Here is a 17,704-nt window from a genome sequence, read left to right on the forward strand (position 1 = left end):
AATTCGCACCATCTTCCCTCCGCGAGTCTTCATCAGAGCGCCTCCGACAGGGATCCATTCCACCATGGCCGGTCGGTGCCATTCCTCCTCTCGCCTCTCCAGCCCTCGGCCCGGAGATTGGGGGCGGTGTTCCGTCCCGCATAGCGAGTTAGTAGTGCTTCGGTCCAAGGGGCTTCTCCCCCCAGCATATATGGTCCCAGTTCGAGTCGGGATTGCTTCCTATAGCGGCGGAGAGCGTCCCCAATCCCTCTCAAGGAGAGCGGGTATGCTTAGTCCCTTATTTGATGAGAGGACTAGGATTTCCAATTCATCCGTTTCTCCGAGGGTTGCTGGAGTTCTATGGCCTCCAGCTACACAACCTCACGCCCGCCTCCATTCTGCACATCGCGGGCTTCGTGGCTCTCTGCGAGCTGTTCTTGGGCATTGAGGCCCATTTCGCGCTGTGGAAGAGGTTGTTTTGCCTTGTGCCCCGTTCTTAGGAGGGCTCTATTTATCAAGTGGGCGGAGCCGAACTATGGCGCATCGCCGGGACCGGATATCTATCCGGTACCCCAAAGAGGGCGTCCGAAGACTGGCCCTCGGAGTGGTTTGATATAGATGACGTCCCCCTGCCGGACCCTGTACGGATCGGCCTCCCCGAGTTCAGTAATGCCCCGTTGAAGAAGTGCCTGAGTTGGCGCCCGCGGAACCCTCAGAGGGAAGCTAACAGGGACGTCCTGTACCTGATGGTCCGGATAAGGTTGTTGGCTCATTCCAGACTGACCATGGTCAAGGTCATGGCCATATGCATTACGCGAGGGGTGGAGTCGCTTCAATACAGAGGCCACCCCATGTGGGATTTCAACGGGGAGGATGACGCCACCCGGTGTGGTCACAAGGGCCAGATTCGGCCGCCACTTTAACGAGAATCTTATCCGCTTTGTACAAGGGAGAAGAAGAAGAATTCCTCCATGTCAACCCGGAGGGCGGATTCTCCATGTATAGTCCGCCTAGTTGGGTGAGCGGACACTTTCACTTACCTACCCGCCTTTGAAATTCCCGTAGTTGAGTACTTAGTCTAGTAATGTTTAAACGCAGGAGCTGCGCCAGGCTGTGAAGGAAATAAACAGCCCTCCTCCACAACCCGAGGACCCGGAACGGTACCTCGATCCGGACTCCCAAGAAGATCCGGACTTATGTGTGGAGTTAATCGATGAAGTATTTCATCAATTGAGCAAGGACAACTCCTTAATGGCCATCACGGCCGACTATCCCGGACTACTTCCAACCTCAAAGGTAACCAAGACCGAAGTCCCAGTATTCTCATGCATTATCTTGCATGCCGTAAACTAATAGTGTTTCGCAGGATAAATCCTTGATGCGGAAGGCCGAGCCCACGGTGGGCAGCCAACAAGGGCCGCTGGAGCCAGGCGGGCCGAAAAGAAGTGCGGACCAGATCGAGATTCCGGCGCAACGGTATGGCGTGCGAATTTAATGCCTAGGGTTTATGCCCTTGAGTCTTACTAACGCTCATGATTTTCTTAGAAGGAAGAGAGCCCGCTGGACTATGTCCGCCGGCCAAGGTTCAAGGCCGGGTCCGGAAGCGGAGACGGACACGGGGCGCGCCTCTGGCGCTCCTCCGACAGAGGACGCCGACGGGCTGTCTGCCACCAATTCAGAGGTGGAGAGCGCCCTGAACCACAGGCGTCGCCGGACTGTTCTTCGTGACGCGTGTTTTTCCCCAGAGGCGTTGGAAGCCTTTAATACAGGATATGCGTATCTCCGTGCTTCTCAAAATGGTCTAGCCAGAGCCACGGAGCAGTATGTAAAAGACATACAGGTGAGTAGAATTGAAGGTTATATATGTCAGTAGCCCCCAAGACTTGAAACAGTGAAGATAACTGTTTTAAGGATCATGTGCTATGCAGTGTCTTACAAAGAAGAATACGCAACTGTCCCAGGAGCTTGAAGAGTGCAAGGCCCAGCTCGAGGCCGCACTGGCCACTTCATAAAATGCCAAGGGGACGCCCGCAGGTAATATATGCTTCGAAAGATAATTCCGTTTTGAAATGCGGTAGGTGTGCAACCCTGACGATAATAGTGCAGATGGAGCCGGAGTAAATCCGGACAAGCAACAACTCCTACGCCAACTAAAGTCTGGCGAGAGCGTGCTGACGAGGGTGAGGCAAGAGAAGAACAAGCTTCAAGACGCCAATACCCAGTTGGGCGAGGAACTTAAAGATGTTCGTATTCAGCTGTCTTCTGCCGTGAAGGAGAATCGGCGACTTCGACGTGGCATTTTTAGTAAGTGCTTGAACGAATCTTCGAAAAAAGAATTCGGCGAGGAAGTCGATTGACAGAGCTATGTCTGTAGGTCTACTGACAGGTCGTCCTACGGAGGAAATGCCCGGTTCAACAGGAGACCTTCTTCCCGAGCTGTTGCAACTACACGAACGAGTTCGGCAGGCAATGCAAAGCGTCATCCAGGCTATGTGGCCGTCCCTCTCCGTGCCCGAAGGCCTTGAGGAGCTTACAAAGAAGCTGGAGGGAGTGCGGCAGCGCTTCCGGTTGTGGAAGATATCGGCTTGCCGTCAAGGTGCCAGGAAGGCCTGGGCCATGGTGAAGACTCGGTACACGAAGGCTGACCCAAACCACATGGCCGAGGTCGGCCCTATAGGTCCGGACGGAAAGGATATCCCAGTCAGCTTAGTATATGGCCAGGTGGAGCTGGCTGCAAAGTATTCCCAACAAGACTATAAATTAGACCACCTGTCGGATTGACTTTGTAATTTAAAATGACATGAAAAATGCCTTCTAGCCGGATTGTAGATCGTTTGTCATTGCGGACCTTTTCGCTTCGACCTCTAGACCCTATAGTCCGGAGTGTGTCCGAATACCCTCTCGATTATGTAAGAACCGGGGCATGCATGGAGACAAGGCGTAGGGGTCATAAGTGCTTTAGCAGACAAGTGCCCAACTAGTTATGTTATATTACATGGTTAGTAAGAAACATCTTCCAGGAAGAATAGTTCCGTTAGGGGTTCCTTTCCCTGGGAGGCATGCCCTAAAGTGCATGTCCGAACTTCTAGAAAGAGCAGAAAAGCATCTGGGGGCAGATGAATAAATACGAAAGATCATCTTTTAGTTCACCTACCGAATATTCCCTTAAGAACGCTAGCTTTCGGCTTCACCCAGTCTGAGTTACACATCTGGCTGACCCGGCAGTAACAATCGCAGAGGTGCTCCCTTTACCACCTAGCCGAACGAACGGGAACGTAGGGGTAAGCACAGGAGCCAGGCAACCCAGCTTGGCCAAAACTTAAGTCATATCGATGCATATAATGGTGTATAAAAGGTTCATGCGGAAGTGTCACACATGTTTTGGGCATGAGGCCCGTTTTATATAAACTTCTTGGTAAAGAAGCCCCCAGGTATTATGAGCGCGAGTAGCGCGTCGGGTATGTACGAACAATGCACAGGCAAGCCCCTAAGGGCTTGGGAGAATGAAAAGGGTAGGGAGAAGGAACAAAATCCCGGACAACTAATAAAAATAAAAATAAAAATAAAACAAAGGGAGAGAGGAAGCAAACGAACACGGAGTCCGGCGCTAGGCGTAGAATCTTCGTAGGCGTGCTGCGTTCCATGGGTTCGGCTCGAGTCGGTTGTCCGATGCGTTTCGCAGACGGTACGCTCCGCCGGTCAGTACTTGGTCGATTATGAAGGGACCCTCCCATTTGGGCTTTAATTTATCCTTTTTCTTGTCCGGCAGGCGTAGAACTAGTTCGCCAACGTTATAAGTTTTGGCACGTACTTCTCTGCTTTGGTATCTTTGAGCCTGTTGTTGATAGAATGCGGAACGTGCTTTTGCCACGTCGCGCTCCTCTTCCAATGCGTCCAAGTTGTCCTGCCGATCGAGCTTGGCTTCTCTTTCTTCGTACATGCGCACTCGAGGTGAGTCATGGATTATGTCGCATGGCAGTACTGCCTCTGCGCCGTATACCATAAAAAATGGTGTGAATCCGGTAGTGCGTTTCGCGTGGTCCGCAGCCCCCGGAGTACGGAGTCAAGCTCCTATACCCAGTGCGTGTCAGATTCCTCGAGGGATCGCACTAGTCTGGGTTTGATGCCGCTCATAATGAGACCGTTGGCCCGTTCGACTTGACCGTTAGTTTGAGGGTGATAGACTGAAGCGTAGTCGAGCTTGATGCCCATGTTGTTGCACCAAAGTTTGACTTCATCGGCCGTGAAGTTTGTGCCATTGTCGGTTATGATGTTGTGGGGGACGCTGTAACGGTGTACGACCCTGGATATGAAGTCTATCACTGGTCCAGATTCGGCCGTCTTTACAGGCTTGTCTTCTATCCATTTGGTGAATTTGTCCACCATGACCAGTAGATATTTTTGCTTGTGGGTTCCTCCTTTAAGGGGTCCAACCATGTCAAGCCCCCAGACCGCAAAAGGCCAGGTAATGGGTATAGTTTGTAGGGCGGTAGGCGGCATGTGGCTTTTGTTGGCGAATAACTGGCAACCAACACATCGTTGCACTAAGTCCTGAGCGTCTGCCCGGACCGTTGGCCAATAAAATCTGGTACGGAAGGCCTTTCTTACAAGGGCCCGGGCTGCGGCGTGGTGCCCGCCGAGTCCGGCATGAATTTCAGCCAAAAGGTCTCGCCCATCCTCTTTGGAGATACACCTTTGAAGGACTCCGGTTGTGCTTTTCTTGTAAAGCTCTCCCTCGTGGACTTTGTAGGCTTTAGATCGCCGCACTATGCAGCGGACCTCATTTTGGTCCTCGGGAAGTTCCTGCCTAGTTAGGTAGGCTAGGAATGGTTCTGTCCAAGGGGCAATGACTGCCATTATTGCATGGGCTGACGGCGTTGTTTCGTTGGCGGAGCCCCCAACTGTGTCAGAATGTTCGGTGAGGGGCAGTGTGGTTGTGTCTGGGCTATTGTTTCCGGACTCTCCTTCCCATGATACGGATGGCTTGAACAGCCTCTGTAGGAAGATGTTGGGAGGGACGGCCTCGCGCTTGGCGCCAATGCGTGCCAACACGTCTGCTTCTTGGTTATTTTCCCGGGCTATGTGATGAAATTCGAGCCCCTCAAACCGAGCTGACATCTTTAAGATGGCGTTGTGGTAAGCTGCCATTTTCGGATCCTTGGCGTCGAAGTCCACATTTATTTGGGATATTCCGAGGTTTGAATCCCCGCGCAGCTCTAGGCGCTGAATGCCCATGGAGACTGCCATCCGGAGACCATGTAAAAGGGCCTCGTATTCGGCTGCGTTGTTGGAATCCGTGTACATTATCTGAAGTACGTATTGGACTGTATCTCCGGTTGGGGACGTCAGAACGACGCCAGCCCCCAGGCCAGCCAACATTTTGGAGCCGTCGAAGTGCATGATCCAGTTGGAGTATGCGCCATACTCTTTAGTGAGTTCGGCTTCAGTCCATTCGGCGATGAAGTCGGCCAAAACCTGCGACTTAATAGCTCGCCTTGGCTTGTAAGTTATGTCGAACGGGAGGAGCTCGATGGCCCATTTGGCAATACGGCCCGTTGCGTCGCGGTTGTTTATAATATCATTAAGGGGTACTTCGGATGCCATTGTTATTGAGCACTCTTGAAAGTAGTGTCGCAGCTTCCGGGATGCCATGAACACCGCATATGCTATCTTTTGATAATGCGGGTACCGTGACTTGCATGGAGTTAGTATAGTGGACACGTAGTACACTGGTTTTTGGAGGGGGAACTTGTGTCCGTCCGTTTCTCATTTGACGACGAGCACCGCGCTTACAACTTGATGGGTTGCCGCGATGTACAACAACATTGGTTCACCCGTGTTGGGCGTGGCCAGGACCGGATTTGTTGCCAGTATGGCTTTTATTTCTTCTATTCCGGCCGTGGCGGCATCCATCCACTCGAAGTGTTCGGTGCGTCGCAGGAGGCGATAAAGGGGTAATGCCTTTTCTCCTAAGCGGGAGATAAAGCGGCTTAGAGCCGCCACGCATCCTGTCAATTTTTGTATTTGTTTGAGGTCTTTTGGGGTATCCAATTGTGACAGAGCTTGGATCTTGGCTGGGTTTGCTTCAATTCCTCTACCGGATATGATGAAGCCCAAGAGCTTTCCGGCTGGTACGCCGAAAACGCATTTTTCCGGGTTGAGCTTAATGTCATATGTTCGGAGATTGTCGAACGTGAGCCTCAGGTCGTCTACTAGAGTGTCGACGTGTTTGGTTTTGGCGACAATGTCATCTAGGTACGCTTCAACTATTTTGCCGATCTGGTTGGCTAGACATGTCTGAATCATGCGCTGATATGTTGCGCCAGCGTTTTTGATTCCGAAGGGCATCGTGTTGAAGCAGAATGGGCTGTATGGGGTTATGAATGCCGTTGCGGCTTGGTCTGACTCTGCCATCTTGAATTGGTGGTAGCCAGAGTATGCGTCGAGGAAACACAATGAGTCGTGTCCTGTGGTGGTGTCGATGATTTGATCAATTCGGGGGAGTGGGAAAGGGTCCTTTGGGCAGGCCTTATTTAGGTCTTTGAAATCGACATATAGGCGCCAAGATTTGTCCTTCTTTGGTACCATCATCAGGTTTGCTAGCCAGTCCGGATGTTTTATGTCTTTGATGAATCCGGCTTCCAGCAGTTTTGCTAGCTCCTCTCCCATGGCTTGTCTCTTGGGTTCGGAAAAACATCGTAGAGTCTGCTTGACGGGTTTAAACCCTTTTAGGATGTTCAGGCTGTGCTCAGCCAGCCTGCGTGGGATTCCTGGCATATCTGAGGGGTGCCATGCAAAAATGTCCCAATTCTCTCGCAGGAATTCTCTGAGTGCGGCGTCTACATCGGGTTTTAGTTGTGCCTCGATGGAGGTCGTTTTTGTGGGGTCCATTGGATGGACTTGGAATTTGACTATTTCGTCCGCTGGTTTCAAAGAGGTGGACTTGGATCTCTTGTCTAGTATCACATCATCCCTGTCCACCGTGGAGCGCAACGCAGTTAGTTCCTCGGCCGCTAGGGCTTCGGATAATGCCTCCAGGGCTAGTGCGGCTGTCTTGTTTTCGGCGCGGAGCGCTATGTCCGGATCACTTGCGAGAGTGATGATTCCATTGGGTCCAGGCATTTTGAGCTTCATGTACCCGTAATGGGTTATGGCCTGGAAAATTGTAAATGCTTCTCGCCCTAGCAGAGCGTGGTATCCACTGCTGAATGGGGCCACTTGGAACATGACCTCCTCGGATCTGTAATTATCCAGCGTGCCGAACACCACATCAAGTGTGATTTTTCCTGAACAGCACGCTTCCCGACTTGGAATTATTCCTCTAAAGGTTGTGTTGCTTCGCTCAATGCGGCTCCAGTCAATTTCCATTTTTCGCAGGGTTTCCTCGTAGATGGGGTTAAGTCCGCTGCCGCCGTCCATGAGTACCTTTGTAAGTCGGAAGCCGTCCACTATCGGACTGAGGACCAATGCGGCTGGTGCTCGGGCTGTCCGGAATTTAGGTTCGTCACTGGCATTAAAGATAATAGTCGTGTCACTCCATGGGTTTATTGTTGCTACGTGGTAGACTTCGGTAAGGTTGCGGAGCATTCGTTTCCTCGCATTGTTTGATGTGAAGGTCTCAAAGACTGTCGAAACCGTACTGGCATTTCTGGGGAGGTATTCTTCGGGTGCTGGAGTTAGAAGCTCCTCGTCACTTCGGGCCACCTACCGGAGTATCCAACATGCTCTAAGGCTGTAAGTTGGTGTGGCTTCCCCTGAATTATGAATTTTACAGGGTCCATTGAGCCATCCCTCCAGTACGGTCCCATACCCTGTAGAGGGTTTTTGTTTTTTGATGTTTGGCTCAGATGCCTGGTGATAATGCGCCCTTTTGTTTCGGACTCGTGTTGTATTCGGGGCCGGATTGTCCCAGAATTTATCTTCGGTTTTCCGAACGCTTTCAGTCGCACAGTACTTTCGTACTATGGATGTCAAGTCGGCGAATCGCGTAATTTCGCGGCGACTTATGGCGTTGAGGATTCCGATGTCCGTGCAGTTGTTATAGAAGAATGAAATTGCTTCTTTCTCGCGGCAGTCCTTTATCCTGTTCGTAACCAGGAGGAATCTGGCCCAGTAGTGGTGTACTGTTTCCCCGGGCTCTTGCCATATTTGGGATAAATCCCGCATAGTTGGGTGGGCGGGTGGATTTAAATCCAGAACCTTGCCCGATGTAAGATTCAGGGGCCAAGAGCTTTCTGAATTCGGAAGCTTGCTTTCTTGGACATTATTCAATGAATCAGGCCTACTGCCTGACTTTAGGTTCAGGGTTTGGGCGACATCCTCCCCTCCGCGAGTGTCCGGCTTGGAGGAATCGGGAATCCGGACACATCTGGTCCCTAGGGCGGGCAAAGACTCGCCGCATTGTTCTTCCACCACTTCGACGTGATGGGTGACCTGGGGAGAGTCGATCTCTCTCTGATCGGGTTTAAACCCAATCTGGCCGTAATCTGTAGCGACTCCCAAGGCCGCATTGCGATCCAAGAGCTCGTTCAGGGAGAGGAGCTCCATCAGATCTAACTGCTCGGCAAGCTCCGAGCTGATGTGAAGATTGCTTTCGATGGTCCGAGAGGTCATCGTCGGCGCGGCGGCCGAACAGGCGGTCATCAAAAACCTGCCTAGCCGGAGCGTTTGGTCGACAGCCAAAGCTCCTTTAGCACCGGCGCCGTCTTTAAAGACGGGGTGCGGCATCCTTCCTGACGGTGACGACACAGAGGAACTCTCAATGAAAGCACCAATGTCGGTGTCAAAACCTGCAGATCTCGGGTGGGGGGTCCCGAACTGTGCGTCTAGGCGGATGGTAACAGGAGACAAGGGACACGATGTTTTTATCCAGGTTCGGGCCCTCACAGTGGAGGTAAAACCTACTCCTGCTTGATTAATATTGATGATATGGTTAGTACAAGAGTAGATCTACCACGAGATCAGAGAGGCTAAACCCTAGAAGCTAGCCTATGGTATGATTGTTCTTCGTCCTACAGACTAAAAACTCTCCGGTTTATATAGACACCGGAGAGGGCTAGGGTTACACAGAGTCGGTTACAATGGGAGGAGATCTTAATATCGTATTGCCAAGCTTGCCTTCCACGCCAAGGAAAGTTCCATTCGGACACGGGACGGTGTCTTCAATCTTGTATTTTCATAGTCCGGGAGTCCGGCCAAAGGTCATAGTCCGGCCATCCGGACACCCCCTAATCCAGGACTCCCTCAATGTAGGTGCATCATGCCGGCCGAGCCACAAGCATACATCAATACACAATAAACTGGCATGGATGCATCAACATGCTAACATAAACACACACACGTACAATGCCAGACAACACACACACGTCACGCTGGCAAACCGCATAATGAGTTGAAGCCTTTGATCTCTGAGATGTCGTAGATGTTTGGGCCACTGCCATGCTCGAGGTTGAACTCAGCCAGCGTGACGAGCAGCTGACCGAGGAGCACGCTGCACAGGGTCCTGCCCAAGTCGCCGGTCTTCTACTCTTCTCCGGCGGCCAGTGGTGAACAGCGACATGTGCTTGGTGTGAGAAGATAGAGAAGAAAGAGAGAGGAGGTGTTTGTGGCTGTGATTGACAGGGAGGAGATATGGAGAGAGAGAGGGGGGAAGGCGCTGTGAGATAAAGCCGGATGGAAGGCTACCACGTGATCAATCCATGTGATTTCGTGAGATTGGTCGAGAGTGCTTTCTCTTTGGCAATCAGTAAAAGCATGATTTTTACCGAGTGCAACACTCGTAAATACCAAAAAATTTAGAAATATTGCAAATGAACCAAAAAATTGGGAATTGCCATCAAATATTGTCTACTTTATGTGAAAATTGTAGTGGAGCCATTTTTCATCCTATTTTTTGTACTTGCTTCACAAAAGATACACATTTTACATTTAGAAAATAGTTAATAATTTTGTTGTACAACAAAGGTAGAAAATCTATTTGTCAACATTTTTGTAATGGTAATGCACCTATGTGTCTAATGTGTGCACATTACTATAAACTATGCAGTGAATATGGCGATCACCTTGGTCATTTGGCATGAAAGTCATGAATGTCCATACGCGATAGATTGTTTTGTAAAGGATTTTTTTCCCAAATTGTCATATTGAAAGTTCGACATTTTTCCTTGCAACCAATACACATAAAAGGAGTCCATGCGAAAGGATTGCATTTCTTGAACTTGTATTCTTTTTTTCAAAACAGGCTCAAAATGGCCGGCATGGCTATTCATGACAAAGGTCGCATCTCTCAAAGCTCTAAGTGGTTCTTCCATATAATGGCTGCTTGTGTACCTAAACATGTGCTTTGTTAATTTTTAGGAAAGAGCTATCACACACTTAATGTTCAAATTTGAATTACTTTCGGGAACTCAACATGAAGTCATTCTAATATGCGGAAGTAACTAGAAATATAGAAATTGTATAGAACTTGGGAATTGTCCATTAGAGACGGTCTACTTTATGTGAAAATTAGAGTCGTACCAATTTGCACCATGGTTTTTGTACTTGCTTCACAAAAAATACCCATTTTTGACACATAGGAAATAGAAAATGATATTATTATATAAAAAATTGAAAACTCTATTTTCCAACATTGTTTGCAATGCCAATATGCACCTATATATCCAAGTTCACCACATTATCATAAATTATGCAATGAATATGGTCATCACCTTAATCGTTTGGCTTGAAAGTCATGAATGTCCATATTTTATAGCCCATTTTGTGAAGATTTTTTTTCAAAATTGTCGTAATGTAAGTTAGGCATTTTTCCTCACAAATAGTACATATAAAAGGAGTCCATGCGAAAGGATTGTAGTTTTTGAAGTTTTACTCATTTTCTTTCATTTTTTCAACAGGGGTCAAAATGCCCGGCATTATAGCAAGGAGTTGAACATTTCTAAACTATATGTGGTTCTTCCATATAATGACCACTTGTGTACCTAAAAATGTTTGTTTGCTAATTTTTAGGACAGAGCTATCATACAATTGAGGTTCAAATTGAATTACTTTCAGAAATCAGCATAAAGTCATTTAAATATGCAAAATTAACTAGAGACCTATAAAATCTATAACACTTGGATGTTGTCCGTCAAATTTGGTCTACTTCATGTGAAAATAGAGATAGAGCCATTTTGCACCCTAGTTTTTATAATTGCCTCACAAAAAATACATATTTTTGATACTTAGAAAAATAGAAAATGATATTTTTGTACAAAAAGTTCAAAACTCTATTTGCCAACATTGTTTGCAACCTATATGCCCAAGTTCACCACATTATCATAAAGTGTGGAATGAATATGGTCATTGCGTTGGTCATTTGCGACCAAATTTTTCTGGAAAAAAGTGTAAATAATATGGCCTAAATGTAAAACTTGTCAACATAAAATTATCAGTCTCATCAAAATGAACAACTTTGATATTTGAAGCATCTTCATCCGAGGTCGTATGCAACTGCTACAGCCAAAACAATACATTGTAGCTAAGACCCGCTTTTTCCAACTTTAGCACTCAGCAAGACCCTGGTTGCCGCATTTTGTTGTTTTACTGAGCGTTTCATTGACGATACTCGGCAAAGTACCTATTTGCCGAGTTTTAATTTCTGTCGAGTACTTCTTTGGTAGGAACTCGGCAAAGATACTATTGCTGACTGCCTAACATATTGCACTCGGCAAAGACGAAAATTCCAGTAGAGAAGCTTTAAAAGAGAGAGTGCGTGTGTTTAGCTAGTTTCTTGAACCATTGGACTTGATCATGGAACAACCGAGGAAACAGTTCAACTGGAATAAACGCAACGAGCTCCTGTATATGAGTGGAAATGTCTCTGTTAAAACTCGCAAGGCCTTGATGGTGGACTTTAATGATATGGAGAGCGAGGTCAAGGTGATGCTTGCATCGACCAAGGTGTGTGGAGAAGGTATCACCCTCTTTGGAGCGTCGTGTGTGGTGCTCCTCGATCGATGTTGTGTGGAACCCTTCTGTCAAAAGGCAGGCGATTGGACGTGCATATCGAATTGGTCAGCAAAAGATTGTCCATACATACAATCTAATCACAGAAGGAACACAACAGAAGGGCAAATATGATATACAAGCTAAGAAGAAGCAAATGTCCAAATTGTTGTTTTCAAGTGAGCCACAACCTGCGGAGTGAACCTTCATCAGAATTTATTTCCAATGACAGGATTTTGGAACAAATGACAGAAGATGGAAATCTGAAAGAGATTTTTGTGAAAATAGTCCCATCATAGTGACAATAGAACTTATAGATCTCTGGTAAGTGGAAGCTTCTAAGATGAGGATGTTGCAATTTCCATAGTTGTTTGTGGTACTTATCCTTTATATCATTTGGAGCGTCGCGTGTGGTGCTTCTCTATGTTGTGTTGAACCCTTCTGTCCAAAGGCAGACGATTAGATGTGCATATCGAATTGGTCAGCAAAAGATTGTCCATACATACAATCTAATCACAGAAGGAACACACGAGAAGGGCAAATATGATATACAAGCTAAGAAGGAGCAAATGTCCAATTTTTTGTTTTCAAGTGAACCAAAGCCTGCGGAGTGCAACCCTTCATCAGAATTTATTTCCATTGATAGGATTTTCGAAAAAATGACAGAAGATGAAAATCTGAAGGGGATTTTTGTTAAAATAGTCCCATCATAGTGACAATAGGACTTATAGATCTATGGTAAGTGGAAGCTTCTAAGATGAGGATGTTACAATTTCCACGTTTGTTTGTGGTACTTATCCTTTTATATCATTTGCGGATAAGCAGTCGTTCTATCCAATTCTGAATTTATGGATTATTCAACAAAAGAAGTAAAATTATTTGTAAGGTATTGAAATTAGAAATTCTAAATTGAGATCGTATATGTGGTACCCCTCCTTTGGGTGAAAATATTTAAAATGGCAACCCTACAGTTTTTATATCTATCTGGAAGATGGGGCAGCACCATTCAGGTCCTTCCATTGCTCATATCGTATGGAGTGCGCACACACACACACACTTCATGCACCAGCCCATACCTATAGCTAGGCTCACACAAGTCTGACCATATAAACGTTCGGGCTCTCTCATCTTGTGTAGACATTTCTAATATTCTAGCTTTATATTTGTTATGCTCGATCTCTGTTTATTTCCAAATTCACAAGTGTATATTTTTCAATCTGGGATCGAATAGGTTGGTTGCCTCAGACCTAAGGGTATGCTGGCATGTCTTGATAGTATGTATGTCATGTATACCTATATCATATTCCATCAGTCCAATTTGTTTGTTTTTATTTTTTCAGAAGGCATCAACACAACGTTTGGTGTATGTCTTGTGTGTTTCACACTTTTTCATCCTTCCCTACAACATTTGCTACACTTCAATCTACAATGTGCGTAGAAGGTGCTGAGAGCCTGACTCGAGTTGCCCATTTTTTATCGTCGGGAGATGGAAAATGATTACCCAGACAACGGACCCGACACCTGCACGAGAACAACCTGAAGAAAAAGTTCAGCTTTATTTTGGTCAAAATGTATCATCCACTTTTCTAAAAATGAAGTCGTGCTTTTCAAAATGTGTAAATTCCATGTACGTCTTTGAATTTTTGGATTTTTGGATGTTGTCTTGAAGAAGAGGCGGCACGGTCAGCTAACGAGTTGAAGCAGGTCGGCGTGTTGTATGTTGGCTTGAGGAAGTGGTGGCACGGTTAACTGACGAGTCGAAGCCCCCAATCCAGCCGAGGTGTCAAAGCCTCCATGTGAGCTGACGAGTCGGAGTAGGTCGGCATGTTGGATGTGGGATTGAAGAAGAGGCGACATGGTGATGCCGACGCATGTCAAAATTTTTGACGCGGTTGATCCCAGGATGATGAAGTAACTGCGTGGTGATGATAGTGTTCCCGCCCCGTGTAATTCGTGCGGCGACGATATAGCTGATGATTTAGCCTTCTCCATGCCAAACTCTTGGTTGGCGTACCAAGGTGATGATCCAATGAGGTTGACCTCAGCTCGACGAAGTGATGATCTATCTAGTGCAAGTCGGCAGCCCTGAAGCAATGTTGCCGGGTTGGTTTGACACCAACGCGACGGTGAAGATTACCTCGAAAAAGGCTTTAAAATTTGTGGGCACATGTTTGAGAACAGCACACAATACTCTAAGAAAAAAATCATCCAGAAATTATGTCCAATATCGCGTTCATGTAGAAATATCCAAAAATTGATGCACTCCTCGGACTCGACCCAGAGTTTGAACGGTCGGATCGAGTTGAAATTTTGAGAATTGGTCGGTATAAAAGTTTTGTAGCCAATAAACGGTTGGATATTCGAGAGCATGTCCCAGTTGGAAGATCTACACCTTGCCGTAAACTCATCTAGATTCTCGCCCAGATTCGACAATGCTCTGTTATATCGGAGATTACCGGAGATTTGTCCATTAGAACACAACGAAATTTGAGAGGTTTGTTCTAGACTTAATTCTGCACAATTCCACCAAGGCAATCATCAAAGCGACACTCGAGATGGTAGGGATGGCGAACACGAAACCACTGTCCATAAAAGGTGCACGGTTACCTGAGAAAAATGTTGACATTAAGTCCCCGAGCTCCATAGATGATTCTCACGTGATAGATTGGAGTTGATGTTGATGAATGCTTATCATGCCTCAACTCTCGATGGATGAGGTATGATACACTAACTAGAGATTCGGGCACGGAAGTCACGCATGAAGATCTAAGTCGTTGGTCGATGGTCCTGTTGATCCTTCTTTCGATCACACAGCGGAACTCTCAATGAAAGAACCAATGTCGGTGTCAAAACTGGTAGACCTCGGGTAGGGGGCAGAGCTATGAGATCTCATTGATGGGTAACAAGAGATAAGGGACACGTTGTTTTTATCCAAGTCCGGTCCCTCTTTGCGGAGGTAAAACCCTATGTCCTGCTCTTGCTTGTATTATGGGTGTATCAAAGAACAGAGTTGATCTACCTCGAGATCGTAAGTTGTGGTCAACACCCTTGGGGTATGATGATAATAATGATGATGATACATATGAGATGTTGTGTATCGACTAGACTGGCCTCGGCTTATAGAATGTACCGGAGTCCTAGTCGAACAAGAGTCCTAGACGGGTATGTTGGTGGAGAGGAGTCCTTCTCTTGATCGCCAAGTCTTGTGGAATATTCCTCGTATATGTCATGTGCTGCCCGAAGTGGCCCTTTAGTAAACGGCCACGGGGCTCCTTGGCCCGACCTACTGGCCGGGACATGATGTGGTGAGTACCCCTAGTCTAGGACATCGTCAATAAGGGCAGCAGATTTGATTTAGAATACAACATGTCTCTTGCATCCGTAAATCAGCCCCTTGTCTCTGGCATGGAAAAGTTGCCAAAAGAAGTAACATCTATCGTGGATGAGCTTCTGTTGGAGAGATTACGACAGAGGCCAACTGAAGGAGTTAAGACAATATTTGTTTATGAGGTCGTACGTCTATGGCAAGCACTACCGGAACCAGCGCCTTTACCGAGTGCCTTAAAAACTCGGCAAAGGGCAAAAGAACTCGACAAAAGTATGGAATGAATATGATCATTGCGTTTGTTATTTGAGACCATTTTTTTCTAGAAAAAAGTGTAAATAATATGGCCTCAAATATAAAACTTGTCAACATAAAATTATCAGTCTCATCAAAATGAACAACTTTGATATTTGACGCATCTTCATCCGAGGTCGTATGCAACTGCTACAGCCAAAACAACGCATTGTAGCTAAGACCCCCTTTTACGACTTTAGCACTCGGCAACACCCTGGTTGCCGCATTTTGTTGTTTTACCGAGCATTTCATTGACGATACTCAGTAAAGTACCTATTTGTCGAGTTTTAATTTCTGCCGAGTACTTCATTGGTAGGAACTCGGCAAAGATACTATAATTGACTGCTTAACATATTGCACTTGGTATAGAGCCTAACACTTGGCAAAGACGAAAATTCCAGTAGAGAAGCTTTAAAAGAGCGAGTGCGTGTGTTTAGCCAGTTTCTTGAACCATTGGACTTGATCATGGAACAGCCGAGGAAACAGTTCAACTGGACTAAACGCAACGAGCTCCTGTATATGAGTGGAAATGTCTCCGTTAAAACTCACAAGGCGTTGATGGTGGACTTCAATGATATGGAGAGTGAGGTCAAGGTGATGCTTGCATCGACCAAGGTGTGTGGAGAAGGTATCACCCTCTTTGGAGCGTAGCGTGTGGTGCTCCTCGATCGATGTTGTGTGGAACCCTTCTGTCAAAAGGCAGGCGATTGGACGTGCATATCGAATTGGTCAACAAAAGATTGTCCATACATACAATCTAATCACAGAAGGAACACAAGAGAAGGGCAAATATGATATACAAGCTAAGAAGAAGCAAATGTCCAAATTTTTGTTTTCAAATGAGCCATAGCCTGCGGAGTGAACCCTTCATCAGAATTTATTTCCATTGAAAAGGATTTTGGAACAAATGACAGAAGATGAAAATCTGAAAGAGATTTTTGTGAAAATAGTACCATCGTAGTGACAATAGAACTTATAGATGTTTGGTATGTGGAAGATTCTAAGATGAGGATGTTGCAATTTCCATATTTGTTTGTGGTACTTATCCTTTTATATCATTTGTGGACAAGCAGTCGTTCTATCAAATTCTTCATTTATGGAATCTTCAACAAAAGAAGTAAAATTATTTGTAAGGTATTGAAATTAGAAATTCAAAATTGAGATCGTATATGTGGTACCCCTCCTTTGGGTGATAAAATTTGAAAATGGCATCCCTACAATCTACCTGGAAGATGGGGCAGCCCCATTGAGGTTCTTCCATTGCTCATTCCGTATGGAGTGCACACACACACTCTATGCACCAGCCCATTGCAATAGCTAGGCTCACACAAGTCTGACCATATAAATGATCAGGCTCTCTCATCTTGTGTTGACATTTCTAATGTTCTAACTTTATATTTCTTATGGTCGATCTCTGTTCATTTCCAAATTCACAAGTGTATTATTTTTCAATCTGGGATAGAACAGGCTGGATGCCTCAGACCTAAGGGGTATGCTGGCATGTCTTGATAGTATGTATGTCATGTATACCTATATCATATTCCATCAGTCCAATTTGTTTGTTTTTATTTTTTCAGAAGGCATCAACACAACGTTTGGTGTATGTCTTGTGTGTTTCACACTTTTTCATCCTTCCCTACAACATTTGCTACACTTCAATCTACAATGTGCGTAGAAGGTGCTGAGAGCCTGACTCGAGTTGCCCATTTTTTATCGTCGGGAGATGGAAAATGATTACCCAGACAACGGACCCGACACCTGCACGAGAACAACCTGAAGAAAAAGTTCAGCTTTATTTTGGTCAAAATGTATCATCCACTTTTCTAAAAATGAAGTCGTGCTTTTCAAAATGTGTAAATTCCATGTACGTCTTTGAATTTTTGGATTTTTGGATGTTGTCTTGAACAAGAGGCGGCACGGTCAGCTAACGAGTTGAAGCAGGTCGGCGTGTTGTATTTTGGCTTGAGGAAGTGGTGGCACGGTTAACTGACGAGTCGAAGCCCCCAATCCAGCCGAGGTGTCAAAGCCTCCATGTCAGCTGACGAGTCGGAGTAGGTCGGCATGTTGGATGTGGGATTGAAGAAGAGGCGACATGGTGATGCCGACGCAGGTCAAAAATTT

At 46.3% G+C, this 17,704-nt stretch overlaps 2 pseudogenes; both read left to right on the forward strand.

Moving 5' to 3' along the window:
* The window catches only part of LOC119305040, a 95,698-nt pseudogene extending 83,435 nt beyond the window's left edge, over positions 1-12,263 (forward strand).
* Positions 12,264-16,048: 3,785 nt separating this feature from the next.
* On the forward strand, positions 16,049-16,544 carry LOC119306933 (annotated as a pseudogene).
* Positions 16,545-17,704: the final 1,160 nt, after the last annotated feature.

This window comes from Triticum dicoccoides, chromosome 5B (assembly GCF_002162155.2).
Source record: "Triticum dicoccoides isolate Atlit2015 ecotype Zavitan chromosome 5B, WEW_v2.0, whole genome shotgun sequence".
NCBI classification, from domain to species: Eukaryota; Viridiplantae; Streptophyta; class Magnoliopsida; order Poales; family Poaceae; genus Triticum; species Triticum dicoccoides.